Below are 17,028 nucleotides of genomic sequence, written 5' to 3'. Positions count from 1 at the left end.
AAGGATGACAGGATGTGCCTGCACTGTGCAATACTCCTCTAGTTGCTGTGGGACAGATGATCCAGGCAAGGAGGTCAAAATTAAGAGTCAGGATCCCTACCGCAGCATGATAATGGTGGCATGGTACTGGGAAAATCCTAATTGATTCTCTAAATAATACAAGCCATGCCATCTTTTTATCATTTTGCGGGGTCAAAACCCCTATACCTCAAGTCTTAAAGGTAGAGGTAGGGGAGACATGATTCATGTAAAAAGATATCTTCCACATATTTGGGGGAGGGTATTGGGGATTGAACCCAGAGGCACTTTACCACTAAGCTACATCAACAGCCCTTTTTATTTTTTATTTTGACACAGGGTCTTGCTAAATTCTTTAGGGCCTTGCTAAGTTGCTAAGCCTGGCCTACAACTTGTAATCCTCCTGCCTCAGCCTCCTAGTCACTAGGATTACAGTCATGCACCACTATTCCCTGTCCCAGTATATTTTTCTAAGTATATGTGATATTCTAATCCAAGGTTTAAGAAAAGTTTAAGTTGTCCATTGTCAACTGTAAATTCTTTATTACTATGTATAATTAAAATCCCTAAAGATTTCATTTTTCCACAGAAAATTCTGGTGAATATTTCAGTCTTATGAATGAAGTTATTTTCATGCTACAAACATTAGATTCTGAATTAGTGCTTAAAGCTAAAAGTTAACCTTCTCATTGAATTAATTTTTAAGTACAAAATATTTTTTTATATTTCTACCAATTATATAAAATTTGTTACTACTACATTTCAGAAAGGGTCATCAGTATGCAAGGTTGGGTTGATAAACAAAATGAGAAGAAAGTGGGGTAGGAAGGGCTTTGCTATGATAGTCTGAGGTCCTCTGAAATAGTAGGAACACTTGTTCAAATATCATTGAGTGAATTTAAGCTTTTAGGTAGACAGAATACTAAGAACTTTGTTCCAGGTTTCTACCAGATGCTATATTGTGTTTAATAATTAATTGAGCTTTTAAACAAATAGTGTTTAACTTTTGAATTATGATGTTCAATTCTTAACTTATCTTGACTTTGTACTGTCAGCCAACTTGACATTAATTTTCCTGATGACAGGGACTGGATATTAATGTGACAAGGAATCTTTATGCCTATTGTGGTATAAAATATGCAATGGGAAAACAGTAAAGAGCTGTTGGATAAAACATACATTTAGCCATGCGTGGTGGTGCATGTAATCCCAGCGGCTCAGGAAGCTGAGGCAGGAGGACTGCGAATTCAAAGCCAGCCTCCGCAAAAGCGAGGTGCTAAGCAACTCAGTGAGACCTTGTCTCTAAGTAAAATACAAAAGAGGGCTGAGGATGTGGCTCAGTGATGAAGTGCCCCTGAGTTCAATATCCTTACCGCCCCACAAAAAAATATATATTTAATAGATTTTCAATATGATTAATGTTATCTTATATAAATTAACACATAATTTTTTAGTAATAAACATGTATTAAAACATTTACAAACATAATTTTTGGATAGGGATGTTTCAGGGAGAACTCATCTAAATTTCTATTTTAAATAGAAAAGTTCTCATATAGAGAGTGGACATGTTTTACAAACAGTGCAATTTGAGTAGGAGAGAGGAGAGAATTGATATTGGGGACCAAAAAACAATTTGTCTGTTCAACAGCAAATCCTTTACAATATTTTTATCATAGTCCTTGTAGCCAATTCTCTCCAGACCTCTATTCCAAATCACTGTCCAGCTCAACATGATCATACAAATAACCAGTACTGTAGGTTTGAGCAAATCGTGTAATCTTGACTGCCTTCTCTGTGTTTCTGCCTATTTAATTAGTCAACGATGACATTAATACATGGTCCAGTATTGCACTTGGTCTCCTTTGAAGTTTTGGCATTTCTGTGTCTTGGAGGATTGGAGTAGGGGAGGGTAGAGAAGAGAAAATAGTTATCTTTTTCTTTGATCTTTTGAAGTTTTAAGAGGGTTTTTGATATTGTTATTCTTAAATGCAGATGATGACATGACATTGTGAGAAATTGTGGTATTTTGAATTTCTTTTAAAATTTCAATCCTTGTCTTCAGTAGATACTCTCAAAGAAAGTAATATTATGATAAAAGAGAAAGTAAAATTTCAGATGTAATATTCTTATTATTTAGACATAATATTTTCTTTATAAGTTAAAGTATCCAACTATATTGCCAAAAGGAAAAAAAATAAAACCTTCATTGGTTTGTTTGTACCAAAAACAGTCTATACTGTTGCATTTATTCATATTCCATAGCAAATCAAGAAAGAGGACAGACTAGTCTTTTCATGTACATTTGATAATTGCTAAGGGATTTGTTTTTAAAGTTGCCTTTCCATATATAAGTTAGGAAGATATCACAGAGTAAAGAAGAGGCTCTCAAACTTAGTGTAGCTTCAGGACATCTGGTGGTCTCACTAAAATGCAAATTTATGGTCCTAGTCCCTAAGGTCTGGGGTAGTACCCAGAAATGTGCAAGTCTAAACAAGTCCCCGTGGGAGGCCAATGTGGCCGATCTAGTGCCACATTTTGAGAATCACTGGAACAAAGGATACTTTGCACTTATTAGTTGAGAACTAAATTTTTTTAACTAATCAGTAATTTTCACAAGAATAATGTCACTTAAAAGAAGCCTTTATGGTTGGGGATATAGCTCTGTTGGTAGAGTGCTTGCCTTGCATATACAAGGCCCTGGGTTCAATCCCCAGCACCACCAAAAAACAAAAAAAAAAGAAGAAGAAGAAGCCGTTTTGGAGGGTGGGAATGTACTGTTTATTGAACCCACAGGCCACATCCCCAGCCATTTATTTTTTATTTTTTAATTTTAAGACAAGGTCTCACTAAGTTGCTTAGGTAATCGCTAAGATGCTGAGGCTGACCTTGAACTTAAATCCTCTTGCTTCAGCCTCCGGTATCACTGGGATTACAGGCTTTATAGACCTTTTATCAAGCTCATGAGTAGCACTGCTGGACACACCAGACTGACTACAGCAAATCTGTAGAGTTTATCTGACTTTTGTCTCTAAAGCCAAGATGACTAGAACATAGCTACCCCCTCCCTTTTTCCTGCTCCTCTTGGCTCTCTATTTTTCCTCCAAGAATACATGAGTCATGCTCTCTCCATAAAATGCAAATGTCCCTCCATATTCTCTCCCTCCTCTATACCTACTTATCCTTTATACTTACAGACATAATATCATATCACAGAAAGAAATAGGTACAAAAACCTATAACACCTACCTTTCATGGGGTTATTGGGTGGTTAGATGAGATGAGGTGTGAATAGACTCAAGCATAATGCCCAGCACATCGGAGGTCTCTTCTCCTATCACCTGCAAAAGGGGAGTTTCCTTTCCATCCTCCTAGAACTTCTGGTCTCTACATGTTGCTTCATGCTTTGGTCTACATGAGGTTCATGCATGAACTCGAGAAAACAAAAAGTAGAATAAGTATCTTATTATCATTCACTCCTTTAAAAAAAAATCACAATAATCTACAGATTCAAAATCACAATAATCTACAGATTCAAATAATTCTACAGACCCTATATAGTTAGCCTTCTGTGTCCACAAGTTCCACATCTCCAGATTCAACCAACTGTGGGTCAAAAACTTGGGCCGGGGGCAGAGGGGGATTACATCTGTGCTGAGGATACTCAAAAGTTTTTCCTTCTCATTATTTCTGTAATAATTATTTACATAACATTTACATTGTATTTGGCATTATCAGTAGTGTAGAGATGACTTGAAGTATACAGAAAGAAGTGTATAGGTTATGTGAAAATATTACATCATTTTATATAAGGGATTTGAGCATCTTTAGCTTATCTGTGAGGTCTTGGGACAATCTCCCACAGGTACCAAAAGATGATTCTCCTGAAGTTAGGAACAGGTCATCCAGGTGCTGACTCTATCAAATAATGTGACCTTGAAGAAACCTCAATTTCTCCTGTCTGTGACCCCATATGTAAGATGGATACAATGCTACCTGGCTAATCTACCTTTCATTATTGTTATAGTATATGAAAAAATGCTTTGAAAAATAAAAAGTTCTAAAAACGTTGAATAATGATATTAACCAGAAGCAAGTCAATCACATTCACATAAACCAAGGAATGAGAATGTGCCCTAATAGCCCCACAATGCTTTCACCTAACATTCATTAAGTTAGGAATGTGTGCCCCTCGATGATATAGCCTGTGACAAAATCTGGGTTTGCCTCTTGCTACTATTGGGATAAATGTCTTTTCTGAGTGCTTTTCTTGGCCAGTAGATTTCTGTAAACGGAATTTTACTTTTCAACTTCTTTAATTTACCAATAAGAGATTACCACATGAAAGAAAGCTATTAAAAGTAATCATAATAAACTCAAGCTTCTTCCGGAGGAAGTGGTTTACTAGGCAGCCTTTCCCTGGGGCTTACTGGTCACAGGTGCCTCAGCACTGGTAGTCAAATGTTTATTGCAACACTTTCTCAACAGCGGAGCCCTTCAGGAACCTTCTGACACTGGAGTTGATGCTCCAGCTTGAGTCCATCTACATTCCACCACTTACTCAGACGATAGCAATTTCTCCTAAGTTCCATTGACCTACAATGCAAACCCCTCGGGAACAGACTCCCCTCATGCCAGAATGCAGCCACTTTATAGATCTGTCATATCCCACTTGGCCAGTAGGTGCTGCCCTGTAAACATGCTCCATTTTCCAGTCTTAGCAGAAATGCAAGGTTTCAAACTTTGGGGGAAATTAATCTGGGTTTCAAGTTTGATGAAATCTTTTTCATAGTAGTTATCTAGGATTGATCAATTCTGAAGGCTCTGATTTCTGTCCTTCAATCTAACTAAACACAAGGCAGCCTGAGAAACACCCTCTTGGATGGGCAGCCTAAGAAACAGATTCTCATAGGTGTTTTCCTCAATGCTGCAAATCTCAGGAGCCCCCTAAGATCAATCGCGTCAATGCTGGAGGTGGGGCGGGGGTTGGGGGGAGCCTGCAACAAAAGATGAAGAGAGAAAGCTCAGTAAAGCTCATGACTCCCCAAGAGCTGTTTTGATGTCTAGATCTCTGTGAAAGCTCATTAAATCCTTGGTGTGTGAGACAGCGTTAGGGAAAATCAAAATGAAGATAATAAGATACCATCTCCATCCATACTGCATATTTGTAAAATATTCAGTAATCAAAATACCCCAAGGAAATTCCACATGACTTTCCAGCATATTAAGGGTCTGAATTAGTTCTGGTTAAACCTTAGTCTACATTAATACTTCTATAGATGCTTGAGAGACAGAGACAGAGTTAATTTCGTCCTATTGTTGAGCACAAACCAACCATTAAAACACACACACACACACACACACACACACACAGAATTCAAAGCCTTGTCCCCAGGCTGGGGTTATAGCTCAGTGGTAGAGCACTTGCCTGGCATGTTTAAAGCCCTGGGTTCAATCCTCAGTACCACATACAAAAAATAAAAAAATAAAAGAAAAGATCCACTGACAACTAAAAACAATATTAAAAAAAAAAAAAAAGCATGGTCCCCATGATGAAGAGACAGTTGGGGACTGTTCATGAGGAAACAGCAGTGGCACATGCCATGAATAACCAGAGCACCTGAATAGATGATAATCACTAAATGGCAGATGTGTGTCAGAAAACCCACCTTATTGGGATGATTCTCCCAATGCTTTTATTTTCTTGAAAATATTCATAAGAAAACTCATGCTTCAATGAGAACTTGACTGAGAATAAAAATTTGTATTAGGGCTCCCAAGAAAAACATAAGCAATTGAGAGAGAGTGGGGACAGGCAGTTGGAGGGAAATTTACCTTGAGGAACTTGTGCACTCAGTTACTGAGGTTGGCAAGTCCAAAACTTGCAGAGTAAATGAGTAGATTGGAGACCCAGGGAAGAGTTGATGTTCATCCCAAGTCTATCTGCTGCAGAATTTTCTCCTCCTGTGGGTTTAGGGTTGTCTTATTTTCTCGAGGCCTTAAACTGATTGGATGAGCCCCCCTAATGACATCATTTTAAATTAATTACCTCTTCAGAGACCCCATCTCCAAAGTCCCATTCTGAAATACTCCACATTAGGATTTCAACATATAAATTTGCAAAGAAATAATTCAGCCCCTAAGATACCTGAAAGGGTTTTATTATGATCTAGAAATTAGAAAAAAAAAAAAGAGAGAGAGATGTAAAGATTTTTTTTTTCTCTTCCCTTGGAGCTCTGATTCTCAAAGTGTGGTTCCAGGCCCACATCATCAACATTACCTGGGAAATATTAGAAATGCAAATTCTTGAGATTCACTGAGTCTGTGAGTGGGGTCCAGCTATGTGATTTTAATAGGCCCTCCAGGTGATTCCAAAGAAGGCTAAAGTTTGAGTATAACCATCTTAGAAGTTGCTTAATTACAAGAATTTCTTATTTCTTTGCTTGATTACCTGAGAAAATTTCCAACACACATAGGTGTAAAGATTGTTTAAACTGTGTTTTGGTTTAACTACTATACTGAGTCATATTTTCTAAATGGGCCTTGGATCCACTTTACTCTTGTAAATTGGAAGTTAAGCCAGAGCTCCAAGGATAAGTAACATAACAACACTACAAAGGAACTTGGCCTCTGAATACAGATTTCACAGGGTAAAAGCAAAACTGTGGGTACCCAGTAAAGCTAATTTAACAAATACCAGAGCAGTCTAATTGCTGTCTGTCTGGTTGGAAGCCTCAATTACCTTATGCAACTCCCATGAACGGCAGGCTAAATTATAATGGTTGAGCTTTATAAAATGCATTCTACTCGCCTTCTTTAAAAAGGAACACTAGACATAGAACTATTGAGTGGCCACTTTTGAGCAAGAACCAAACTTATCTTATGTCCCCAAACACCCTCACCACATTAGCCTCTGTCAATTCACTGACCAATAAACAAGTCTCTCCCCCCTGTCCTTTGAGAATCCAGCATTGGAGAAGAAAATTTTAATTCACCTGTGAGTCATTCCCAGGCCTCAGTGAGTATTCAGATCTGCAAACAAGGGTACACATGACCAACTAAGCTGGAGAAGTCAGCTTCATTTAAGGCATATGTGCTACCTGGTGACCAGGTACATGCCACTAAGGTAGACCCCTAAAGTTCTTAGCAGAGAAGATGCTAAAGCATATTACATAATGCAACTGGAGCTAAGACTCATGATTATTTATGTAAATCACATGTCAAGTGTTTCCAAGGTCTTCAGGATAAAAGATTATTATTTGTAGAACCTAATTTTTTTAATATAGTTATCAAGAAAAAGACTGTCAGGGAGCCTTTTCATTTGGTCTTGAATCTAATTGTACCTTCTTGGTGACTTTCTGTCACAGAATGACAACTGTGAAATTAATACATTTGGGCAGGCCCTTTGTGAGTGAAACTTCAGAACTACTTGCCAGTTGCATTATTTAACTGTGTCCAGATGGAACCCAGAGCATTCTCACAGTGAGCAATTATACCATCAGGCCATCGATCGGAAGGTTGATGTCTATTGCCACATGAACAAGAGCAGTCCCACTTGTGGAAGCCAGTGCTCCATCATTTTTAAATAAAGAGAATGTTTGTAACCAGGTTTCTAAGGAATTGGAAATATTTGATCTGAATTTTATTTTACTTCTTCCTGATCAAATTCGGTCTGCAAGAGACTCTACCTATTCTTTTGCAATGTTTGCACTTTTTTAATCATAGAATTTCACAGAAAAAGAAGTATTCTTTAACATGAGAATTCTTAATTCCTAAAATTCCAAACACTCCAGAGTACATATTCCCTAGGATTCTTGGGCTTTTTAGTGAACACCTTCTTAAGCAGAGACTCATTATTTAAGTGTCAATCAATTTAACTAGAATTATATAAATTCCTAATATGGGTCCATCTGTGGGAAATAAAAAAATGGACCCATTAAACAAACATTTATGATCCCTGCTGTGATCTCAGGTGTTACACAGGAATTTGACACATTTGTAGTCATAAGCAGTCACTAACTCTCCTGCCTTCAAGGCAGAGTTGAGGGTAGATGGTATATATTTTAGTTAAGAATGCAGTAAGCTGCAAGTAATAGAAAACCCAACTATAAGCAGTAAGTAGCCAACTTTGGGACATAACAAGTCAGAGTTCAGGCATTTGTCCACCTACTCCATGATACCATCAGGGGTTGGTGCTCTTTCTTTTCAGCATCTCCATCCTCAGTACACCATCTTCTGCTCCCATGGATGTCCACTCACTTCAGCAACTGAAGACAATGGCAGTTCCAGCCCTGTCTTCCCCATTTATAGAAAGCAAAATGTTTCCCAGAAATTCCATTCACATCTCCCTTGAATCTAAGCTGGAGAGACACAGGGTCACTTGTATTAGAAAGGCTAAATGAGAAACCAAAACAAGACAATCATAGCTGGCTCTTAAGTACGAGATGGAATAGGAAAGCAAGGGTTTGGAACATTAACGGGGCCCTGAAAGAGGGGAGAATGGGAATCTACAGGACCAAGTGGGTATTGTTAATATAATTCTGGCATTAGGATCATGAAGGTCTAGGTGAAGTGTTGGGGACAGCTTAGTTTGTAAAAGTATTCATGAAAGGAAAAACACCAGGGACAGGTGGTCAGACACTACCTGAGCAATACTGTACATTGTACTCACTCTGATGACTATTGTGTCTGCAGCCACCTGTTAAGGACTATCCATGGCACAGGGAAGTCTTTGGGGTAAGACTTTGCCTATGAGCTCTCATTAATTACACAGTACAGACTCTCAACCTACCCAAAAAGAGGTCTGAAAATTAAGACTGGGATAAAAAATTACAGAACTGACATAGGCACATCTCTATCTACAGAACACAGTATCAGTTTACATCTATCTTTACTCATGTTCTCTCTCATGCCCTGATTTCTACTTTATTCTGTACACTCTCCAAAATTTCCATGTTACCTAAGTCAATCTCATGGCCAAGTTGGTGGCAGCAGAAATGAACTTAGGCCAAAAGGTTTGAAGAAACTAGGAGATAGAGCTGGGACCAGTTCCAGTGCTATCTTTACTGTCATGCTACTTCTTTATGCCCTGTCCACATTATAGAAGAAACAGAAAACTCATGTTGCAAACGCTAACTGAGCAGCTAAGTGTCACTGACTCTGGTCTCTAATGATGTTCATGAACTAGTGCAGGCTTCAGAATCAGAATCAGGGTTTGAGTCCCAGTTCAGCCGTATACTGGAGGGTAACTTGGGGCAATGTTTACACACTCTGTACTCTTCTGTAAAATGGTTACCCCAACAGTATCCTTAGAATTGTGGTGAGGAAGAAAGTGAGTTAATACTTGAAAGTGCTTGAAAAGTGCCTGGCACATGTCAACACTCATGGAATGTCTGCTATTTTTAGGACGGCTGGCTGCCATTTTGATACTATGCAGAGGCCAATTACACTGCTTTTAAAAGTCATAAAGACCTTGATTCAAATCTCAACATTATCTCTTACCATCACAAGGACCTTAGACAAACTAATTACTTATCCCCAGCTATAGTTTCTTCATTCATTAAAAGGGGAGGATAAATGCCTCCTTTATGGGGCTACAGCAAATATTAAATAAGATGACATATGACAGTGCTTAGCACAGGTTCTGACAAATAGTCAGGTAATTTGTCTTTTTTTTTTTTTCTTCCTCTTCTATGACTCACTCTTTTTTCTGGATTTATCACTGGAATTCCCCTTGGGGTGATTTGTTACTTGTGACTAATCATACTCTGTATACTTCTCCCATTAATATTATTTGAGTAAAACAAACTTAAATTTAGCATCATGAGCTATCTTGGAAGGAAAATAGTTTCATAAGAGTAGCATCATATGGTTTTGAGAAGAGGCAATCCAGCAAATGTGGAAGGGACTTGATGATGAGAGAGGTAGGGTACTGACACCTGCCATGACTCCTTAGCACCAGAAATATACTACCATTTCTCAGACCCACTTACCCCCTCATATCCCAGTGCCCTGAGCAACTGTGACAGCAAAGAACTGCTTGAGTCCTGGAATAGTTACCCCCATCTGCCATACCACTAGGGTGGCTTTGATTGTCATATTCTCAGAAATGCAAATACTAAGCTCAAAGAAGATCCATTTTTTGGTGTATTATTGTCACCCAATTCTTGACCTCACTTTAGGTGGGATGCATCTTTCTACAGCCTAGAGTCTGTGGTTCTGAGGCACATCAATGGCCCTCTCAAAATCAGAAGAGTGTCTAATGTTCTATGATCCTTTCAATTCTCAAGCAAGGAAGGATTTTAGTTGCAGAGTGGAAGTGTTTATCCTTCATTCAGCATATCCAGAGGAGGAACACACTGCTGTCTTGTTCTCCTCAGTCATTAGCCACATCTCTACCCTTATCACAACCTCTTCTTTCCAGGTCCCTTCTCCTACAAACAGTAGTTTCACACCCTCCATCCTGTTCAAACTGATCACCACCAAAAGATGCTGCTTCCAGAAGAGGTTGACTAAGGAACCTCTAATGCATGGGGAATATTCCTTTCATCTGGAATCATTTTGGCCTGGCCCATTACACTGAATTTAAAGCACATGTATGTAAAGACAGTTCTGGGTGAACCACTCTGAACAGGAGATGGCAGTAGTAGCCAAGGATTTGGACGCCTCTTTCCCAGTCCTGACAGAAGGCATTTCCCGTCATTGATTGCCAACTCTGGACTGCAACTTTGCCTTACCAAAGCCCAAGGTGGCTAAATAACATGCCTGAGGTCCCAGCCTTTCTGATTCTTACAACTGTTGAAGAATCAGAAATTGTAAAAATTGAAGGATGAACAACCAAGTGAACAAGGTGGGGAACTGTAACTAAGTCTCATTACAAGGGAAAGGAAGAGCCTTCCAGAAAGTAAGCAGATGCTATTACTTAGGTTGACATCAGTGGATTTATTGGAAAGAGCAAGGATTTCATACCCAATGCACATTCTTACCTACCAAGACCATGAGCAAGTTATTTAGCAAGGTGATTCATCCCCCACCCTCACAGGGATTAAGGGCATAAGGAAGTCTTCAAAAATAATAATAATAACAACAACAACCACCAGGAAAACTTACTTTGTAATTATGATATACTATAAAAATGCCAGCGAAGGCATTTTTATTGGTTTTAAAGTATTTTCCTAAATTGTCCCTGCATTTGCTAGACTGTTTTTCTTTTTTAACTTTTTCTTTCTTTCTTTCTTTTTTTTTTTTGTCCAAGTTATATGACCAGAAGCTGTTTGACCAGGGATCTATTATTACTCTGATAATTACAATTTCCCAGAGAGTTATGGCACGCAAATTACTTTGTAATAGCTTTAAATTCTTTGCTTCATCCTGAGCCTACAATTATGCACTCACCCATGCTCCTGTCATCTGTTGTCTTGATTTATGAAGCCTTCTGTTCTCTGATCTCATTTCTTACCTCTGCCTCCTTTAAAACTTACAAAATGTGGCTGCAAGGTCAAATTTCTCATCATTACAGCATTACATTCTCAGGTGTAATCATTACTGTCTTAATAAAGCAGGCCATTAGTTCCACAATAGTCTATTTAAGCCACTAGATAATTGCTCAGCCTCCACTATATAACCCCCATTTTGTCCCTTGCTCTGATTCTAAAACCATGAGATTGTGATTTGAAACATCTATTAATTTGGCTCATGTATTAATTAAAAATTTATTTCCAGCCAAGTATGTGATAGATCAAATGCTGTGTATAAAAAAAATGGAAAATATAATTAATCATAACCAATTTCACTTAAAGGAAAAATAATGTAACCAGAAAGTTTCCTGGTAACTGCCATCTACTCAGCCCCTTTTAAAACATTGGGAAAAATACCTGAAACTTAAGAGTTATTTCAGACTCAATCTGGTATTATGGTAGAAGATTTATGAGCATGAAACCACACAAAACTGTTGATGTGGTTAATAAGGTAAAGACAGATTATTTCCCTTTGCTCCCTTGTGACCCAGAGTAGGTTTTATACATAGTAAAATTATACTTAACCAGGTTCTTATACCTGAATGGCCAAGAGGCATAGAAATTTCCAGCACATCCTTAATAGAGAGTGGGATAAATAACAAGACCATAATCTAAAGCCAGTCCTCAGTTTTATTATTTATTTTGCTGCCTTGATCATTTTCCTGCACTCATTTGGCTTGAAGGCATAGACATTCCCTGTTGGTTATCTCCACTTGGCAGTGCGTTTCTGCTACACATTTTGATTCCTAATATGGTAGCAGGAGAGGGTTTTGTACGAGTTCCAGCAAGTTTCTTTGGGCTTGTGGAATGCAGTGAGGAAAGAATCCTACAGAGATGAAAACATGAGCCTTTGCATTGATACAGGAAAAAGAAAATGAAGGACAGGAAGAAGCAAATATCTCTCTTAATTTTTCTTTTTCTTCTGTGGCCACTTTCACATATAATACTTCTCATTCTGAGGGGTGAGAGAATTAATGCTGTATTCTTTTATTGCTTTTCTTTTTATAACCACTTCAAGAAACATTTTGAAATATCTGAGTGTTTTTACAGAGGCAATTCTACAAAAACAAAGTTTTTATCATAATCAAGGTTCAATCCTTGAAGAACTCTGCACCCTGGCCCCACAAATGAGTCATGTAATTATGAATCTGGGAGAAAAGTTTCATGTCTCTGAGAGAGAGTGGCAGATCATATTGTCTATTCACCGGGTACAGATTGTACTCTTTGGTCACAATATGAACTAATGCTAAAGAAATTACTCAATTGCCTACCCACGTATCGATTAGACGATCAACACAGTTTTTCTCTCAAGGTCATAAATTATTTTACAGAAATATGTATTTGGTAGAAATTCCTTAAACAATGTATTCCAGATGAAGAACTTTTATTTAGTAATTGGCTCCTTTTCCCTGGGTATATTTACTAGGCACCTCTGTACTTTAATAAGATCCATTTGCATTGCTTTCAAAATGTCACCATTTTCATCATTATTCATATCCCATTTAATATATTATTTTTGTAGAGTTAAGATTTACAGGGCTGAAGATGTAGTTCAGTGGCAGAGCACTGGCCAGCACACGTGAGGCCCTGGGTTTAATCCCCAGCAACACAAAAAAACAAAAGAAATACATTTGTCAGCTATGGATTCCAAATTGATTATATCAACATTTGAGGTCAGTATTTACCTGATTATTTGCTCCTGCATCAAAAGAAAATCATTAATTAGAAATCCTTGAAATTCAACACAGATACTTGTAAAAGTATAGTTGTTAATGACACTTCAAATATGTTCTTTTTCTGGACAACTAATTTTGAGAAGCTCTTCAATAAAGGATTCTGATTAGTTAGCAGCAACCACGAACACAATTAGTGTATTAGTTAAGACCAGGATTGCCTGAAAATAATTGAAAACACAAACATAACAGTGTGGATATTGAAAAAGAAATTTACTTCTCTATAATATGAACTAGTGTGAAGATAAGCAGTCCGAAACTGACAAGAGTTTCCATCTATCAGAAGGATGCTATCTTGCTTCTCTGCCATTCAAAGCATGACTTTCAAGTCATAGACGATGTGGTAGCTGCCCCTCCAGTCAATGTAGCCAAATGAGAAAGAAAAAGGGAAACATAAGGGTTAATCCATGCCCCTTTTTGAAAATTCTCAAAACCCCACATAGTACTTTCACTTAAAGTTCTGTGGTGAGAATCAAATCCTGACCACCTACAGGAAAACTGGAATATATAGTCTTTAATTCTGGGTGGACAAAGGACTCAGCTATAAACTGGGGTCCTCAAACTAAGGGCAAGGGATGAGATGGGTACTTTAGTAGGGGACACGTAGTCTCCTTCATAGTTGGGTTCTCTGACTCTTTAATTTGCTCTCATGGTCAGAGTCACAGACTGATTTGGCTACTCCACACATAGTCATGTTTATTCAAATTTGAAATAACTTTTTGCTTCACTAACATAAATCTATATGAACTGTAGAAAATCTGAATATGCAGATAATTAGGAAAACAAATTAAGCCACCATAAAAATTTACCACCTAAAGATAAGAAGGGTTAATTCTTTTTTTGTTGTAAATGGACACAATACCTTTATTTTATTTATTCATATTTATTTAGTGCTGAGGATCAAACCCAGTGCCTAACACATGCTAGGCAAGTGCTCTGTCACTGAGCTACAACCCAGCCCAAGAAGGGTTGATTTCTTATGGTACATATTTCCAGGACTGTTTTCATGCATACATGTATATCTATTTGCTTTCCTGAATAAATCTGGAGCATACAAAACATATTCTTTTTAGAAACAAAATATTGAGACCATCTTTCTACATCAGTTGTCTTTTCAACATTATTTTTAAATTGCTATTGATCAAATCATGATATGATCATTCCATAATGTACTTAACCAATGCCCTACTGTTTAACATTTCAGTCAAGTTTTTCTATATTATAGTTAATATATTTTTGTCACTAAAACTTTGCTCATATTCTCAATTACCCTTCTTAGTAGGAAGTTCTCTGTTCAAATAATATGTATGTCTTAAGGCTTTTGACATGTCATCTCTTCCCCAGAAAAATTTATATTTTATATAGTCACCCTCCCTTCTGAGAATGTTGACCTGTGACCAACAATGAACATGATGTTTTTTTTTTCCAAGTTCTTGGCACTTTGATAGACCAACAGGTCAGTCTTATTTTTAGCATGTCTTTGATTACATTAACATTTCCACGACCACTCCCTTATACTTAGTCTTCATTGTTGTGAAAAGATATGAGAGGAGAGAAAAGGGCTTATGGGCTCAAATTTGGAAATACTAACTTCAGCTGTGGAAACCAGTCTTTGGCCCTTAAGTCATTCTTTTGCAAACTACTGAATGGAAATTCAAAAGGAGAGGTTGTTCTTTCATTTCTAGGGGCAGTCAACGAATTTGCCCCTGGCCTCTTCAAGGAAAGTAGCCCAGCTTTTCTCTCCATGGTCTAAGAAGCCACCCTGGTCTTGTCTCAGGTGTTTTTGAACTTGAAGGACATTGCTTCATATTTGATTTGTGAGTTTTCTCCCAGCACAATTATTCCCTTGAGTTGACTGTCAAGCTCTCACTTCAGCCGAGTGGCAAGTCAAGATTCCAAGAGGCTCCAATTTAATCCAAGTAGCAGTAAACCACAAGATGTGTCTGCTCAACTACTTTCATGCCAAATGGGTTATTTCCCATCTAAATTCGTAACAGCTGAAAACAACATTGTGCCTTTAACTAGCTGATGATGTGTTATGTTTCACTACATTTGAAGGCAAGGGGATGTACATTAAGTAGCCGGATCACAACATGCCAGTCAAATAGCTGTTTGGATCATTTCCTGATGTTTGCTAAGTAGAATTTCAAATATCTAGGCACATGCTATGTGTAAATGAGATGGATATATTGTCTTACTTCAATGTTGTATAAATTACTCTGGAATAATTAATTCTTTGCCCAAAAGCTAAGCAGTAAATCGAGAGGCGATATAAGAATAGTGTGAGTACTGTAAGATAATTCCCAATTAGAGTATAAGGACAAAACTTCAAATAATTGCAGGCCTAAATAGTAAGGTACAAATGCCAACAGGAGGAATACAATAAATATCAACCTCTACCTGCAAAATAAAAAATGAAATAGTGAACTACAATTTTTTTTTTCTTTGTAAGTCAAATAATTCTTTTCTGTAAACTTAAGGAAAACTGATACACATGTTTTGTTGTTGTTTATACTTTAGGCTGGGCCTTTTACAGTGACTCACTTGGAGCACACCCCAGTGAAAATTTAGTGGGCAAGCACACAGTACACTGTAATCCCATAAGGCTGTAAAACATTGTAGGATGTGCCCCTCCTCCACGCTGGAGTCTATTTTTCTCCCTGTATGGGAAAAGCTATTTAGAGTCAAGAATCATTAAATCAAAATGCAAAGGAAGGAGAAAATGAATGTGAACTAATTGCATTTTGAGCCACAGTTGGTACAAATTATTGTGGGTAGAAGAATACATTGTGCATACCAGGAAGACAAGCAATTCAGTAAAGCTGGAGTATGGGTGTGCACCAGGAAGTGGCAGCAGATGGGAATTCTGAGTATGCTGGCAGAGCAGGGGCATGTAAAGACCCTTATATGTTCTGCTATCGCAAAATGGAACTTTATCTTGAAGCATGAATCTCCCAGGAGCATTGCAGATACCATCAAGTAATGTCCCACTCTAACCAATGGGCACAATCTACATGATCTTCTCCCCTCTGATGCACGTAAAAGTCCTCTATCTGCAATCTTGGTAGAGAGGTAAAACCTGTATTTCTTATCAGCAGATTTCCAGGGAAACAAAGGGAACACTAAAAGCAGCTGTAATTAGAGCTGGAGATATAAGGAATCTGATAAATACAAATAAAGGGCAGAAGGCAGCTAATATAAAGCAATGAATCTTTTTTCTAATAAGAGTGGAAGAAGGTAGAGACCTTGAGGAGTTCGAGGATTACAGGAGGCTTCTGGGAGGAGGTGATGTCTGTTGTCCCTGCCATACTTGAAGCATCACCTTCAGAGTCCTAGAGAATTAAGTGGAAGCAAGACTCAGGAAGCCATTTCTAGTCGGGATACAAGAACAGGCAAAACATACAAGGCTCTAGTCTCATGGACCACCACAGGGCCATGTTGTTTCACAGGGCCTTATTAGGAGACATGTACCTGAAAGACTTAGAAAATGCCCCCTTTATCGATTTTCCATTTTGTTTACTCTTTTAGGTAGAATTGTTCAATTTTTTTATTTAAAATTCATTTTTAAACTATAAAAGTAGTATACATTCATGACAAAAAAGTAAAAATAGACCAAAAGTATGAAGTCTGTCTTTCCACTCCCCCATACTTGAAGGGTCAATCCCTTCCACTCAGAGATAACCACTGTTGAACTGTTTTAGGTTCATTTTCTTTCAGAAATTCTTATCACATATATGCATAATATATATTATGTATAAATTC

At 37.8% G+C, this 17,028-nt stretch overlaps 1 protein-coding gene and 1 long non-coding RNA gene across 4 annotated transcripts in view; one reads left to right on the top strand and one right to left on the bottom strand.

The window, feature by feature from the left end:
- Positions 1-17,028, top strand: part of Syt1 (synaptotagmin 1) — a 519,932-nt gene that overhangs the window by 473,229 nt on the left and 29,675 nt on the right. The window lies entirely within an intron of this gene.
- LOC125617227 overlaps positions 1-17,028 on the bottom strand; it is a 161,989-nt gene that overhangs the window by 121,202 nt on the left and 23,759 nt on the right. Inside the window, exon 3 of the long non-coding RNA XR_007348152.1 lies at positions 3,267-3,450. This is a non-coding gene — a long non-coding RNA (uncharacterized LOC125617227). The remainder of the gene's footprint in view (positions 1-3,266; positions 3,451-17,028) is intronic.

Source organism: Marmota marmota, unplaced genomic scaffold, assembly GCF_001458135.2.
Source record: "Marmota marmota marmota unplaced genomic scaffold, marMar, whole genome shotgun sequence".
Lineage (NCBI taxonomy): Eukaryota > Metazoa > Chordata > Mammalia > Rodentia > Sciuridae > Marmota > Marmota marmota.
The sequence above is the reverse complement of the archived record's forward strand: the minus strand, read 5'-3'. Positions and strand labels throughout refer to the sequence as shown.